The sequence below is a fragment of the Leptodactylus fuscus genome, chromosome 8 (assembly GCF_031893055.1).
Source record: "Leptodactylus fuscus isolate aLepFus1 chromosome 8, aLepFus1.hap2, whole genome shotgun sequence".
Taxonomy (NCBI): domain Eukaryota; kingdom Metazoa; phylum Chordata; class Amphibia; order Anura; family Leptodactylidae; genus Leptodactylus; species Leptodactylus fuscus.
The window spans coordinates 94367188-94370837 of record NC_134272.1 but is presented as its reverse complement, the minus strand read 5'-3'; positions in this window follow the sequence as shown (position 1 = coordinate 94370837).

The following is a 3650-nucleotide window of genomic DNA, read 5'->3' as shown; positions in this document are numbered from 1 at the left end:
GGAGTCTGGAGATGATTACTAATGATGATTTACTAAAGTAACTTATGTGCTTATATAGGAAGACTCAAATCAGCCCCACAGAATATACCTGGGGTACATGACAGTGACTCTTGGGGTACAGGGCAATGATACTTGGGGTACATGACAATGACTTTTGGGGTACAGGACAGTGACACGCTGAGACTTGGGGGTACAGGATAATGACAGGCTGACATTCAGGGTACAAGATAAAGACACCATTACAGTTGGGGCACAGGACAATGATACTTGGGGTACAGGACAAGGACACGCTGACATTCAGGGTACAGGAGAATGTCTTTTTGGCCCTGTCACCCCACACTTTGTAGTGTGACTTCCTTTTCTTATGAGCATTGTATTTCCACATTTCCAGGATGATCTGTGACTCATGTGATGGGAAATCTGAGTGACAGGAGGAGTTGCAGAGCAGCACTCTGATGTGATGAATTCAGTCTTAAGTCATCCATGAAATAATCTGCTGCTGGATAGATAGATGCATCCCTCTATAACCCCCATGGGCAGGAAAGGGTGTGGGAAATCTTCAAGGTATTTCAGACTTTACAAGACTTGGTCTACAGGAAAGACTGGGGATCAGGGACATGGAGATAAGGTTCGGCTTTAGCCTCTTGTTCTAGATGTCACACTACCAGTGACAGGAGGTGGGAAGGAGGGATCTTGTCCACAGCACATCTCTCCATTATCTGACACTGTTCATGTGATATGTAGGTATCACATAGTGAGACAGTATGAGAGGCCTGAAGCTGTGTGAGGTGCGGGGTGGGGGACAGATTTGGTCTGAGCTCAGGTATCTCCCTCTTCTTGTATCATGGCCTTGTAAGGAGAAGATGATTCCAGAACATTCCAAGCTTTTTACTGGAAGAAACGTGGCAGCCGCTAAAACACCATAAACCAGTGTCATTGTATACAGGGAGAAGATCAGGGCTCCAGGAGATGGATACAACTGTAACGAAACCCTCAGCTGTGAGCAGTATTAGATCTGTGCTAATTCAGAGATCTAATAAATACTAAGGAACTGAAACACAAAGTTTATTAGAAAGTTACAGAAATTCTCATTATATCCTGATGAACCTTAAGTTTTTAATGAATTATTTCTCTTGATGAAACGGATTACAGAGATATGTCCAATCCAACAGCCTGGTGACTTGTATCTGTGAAGAGTAACCTATATACTGAGCGCAGCTCTGGAGTATAATACAGGATAAGTAATGTAATGTATGTACACAGTGACTGTACCAGCAGAATAGTGAGCGCAGCTCTGGAGTATAATACAGGATAAGTAATGTAATGTATGTACACAGTGACTGTACCAGCAGAATAGTGAGCGCAGCTCTGGAGTATAATACAGGATAAGTAATGTAATATATGTACACAGTGACTGTACCAGCAGAATAGTGAGCGCAGCTCTGGAGTATAATACAGGATAAGTAATGTAATGTATGTACACAGTGACTGTACCAGCAGAATAGTGAGCGCAGCTCTGGAGTATAATACAGGATAAGTAATGTAATGTATGTACACAGTGACTGCACCAGCAGAATAGTGAGCGCAGCTCTGGAGTATAATACAGGATAAGTAATGTAATATATGTACACAGTGACTGTAACAGCAGAATAGTGAGCGCAGCTCTGGAGTATAATACAGGATAAGTAATGTAATGTATGTACACAGTGACTGCCCCAGCAGAATAGTGAGCGCAGCTCTGGGGTATAATACAGGATAAGTAATGTAATGTATGTACACAGTGACTGCACCAGCAGAATAGTGAGCGCAGCTCTGGAGTATAATACAGGATAAGTAATGTAATATATGTACACAGTGACTGTACCAGCAGAATAGTGAGCGCAGCTCTGGAGTATAATACAGGATAAGTAATGTAATGTATGTACACAGTGACTGTACCAGCAGAATAGTGAGCGCAGCTCTGGAGTATAATACAGGATAAGTAATGTAATGTATGTACACAGTGACTGTACCAGCAGAATAGTGAGCGCAGCTCTGGAGTATAATACAGGATAAGTAATGTAATGTATGTACACAGTGACTGTACCAGCAGAATAGTGAGCGCAGCTCTGGAGTATAATACAGGATAAGTAATGTAATATATGTACACAGTGACTGTACCAGCAGAATAGTGAGCGCAGCTCTGGAGTATAATACAGGATAAGTAATGTAATGTATGTACACAGTGACTGTACCAGCAGAATAGTGAGCGCAGCTCTGGAGTATAATACAGGATAAGTAATGTAATGTATGTACACAGTGACTGCACCAGCAGAATAGTGAGCGCAGCTCTGGAGTATAATACAGGATAAGTAATGTAATATATGTACACAGTGACTGTAACAGCAGAATAGTGAGCGCAGCTCTGGAGTATAATACAGGATAAGTAATGTAATGTATGTACACAGTGACTGCCCCAGCAGAATAGTGAGCGCAGCTCTGGGGTATAATACAGGATAAGTAATGTAATGTATGTACACAGTGACTGCACCAGCAGAATAGTGAGCGCAGCTCTGGAGTATAATACAGGATAAGTAATGTAATATATGTACACAGTGACTGTACCAGCAGAATAGTGAGCGCAGCTCTGGAGTATAATACAGGATAAGTAATGTAATGTATGTACACAGTGACTGTACCAGCAGAATAGTGAGCGCAGCTCTGGAGTATAATACAGGATAAGTAATGTAATGTATGTACACAGTGACTGCACCAGCAGAATAGTGAGCGCAGCTCTGGAGTATAATACAGGATAAGTAATGTAATATATGTACACAGTGACTGTACCAGCAGAATAGTGAGCGCAGCTCTGGAGTATAATACAGGATAAGTAATGTAATGTATGTACACAGTGACTGCCCCAGCAGAATAGTGAGCGCAGCTCTGGAGTATAATACAGGATAAGTAATGTAATGTATGTACACAGTGACTGCACCAGCAGAATAGTGAGCGCAGCTCTGGGGTATAATACAGGATAAGTAATGTAATATATGTACACAGTGACTGTACCAGCAGAATAGTGAGCGCAGCTCTGGAGTATAATACAGGATAAGTAATGTATGTACACAGTGACTGTACCAGCAGAATAGTGAGCGCAGCTCTATAGTATAATACAGGATAAGTAATGTAATGTATGTACACAGTGACTGTACCAGCAGAATAGTGAGCGCAGCTCTGGAGTATAATACAGGATAAGTAATGTAATGTATGTACACAGTGACTGCACCAGCAGAATAGTGAGCGCAGCTCTGGGGTATAATACAGGATAAGTAATGTAATGTATGTACACAGTGACTGCACCAGCAGAATAGTGAGCGCAGCTCTGGAGTATAATACAGGATAAGTAATGTAATGTATGTACACAGTGACTGTAACAGCAGAATAGTGAGCGCAGCTCTGGAGTATAATACAGGATAAGTAATGTAATGTATGTACACAGTGACTGTACCAGCAGAATAGTGAGCGCAGCTCTGGGGTATAATACAGGATAAGTAATGTAATGTATGTACACAGTGACTGTACCAGCAGAATAGTGAGCGCAGCTCTGGAGTATAATACAGGATAAGTAATGTAATGTATGTACACAGTGACTGTACCAGCAGAATAGTGAG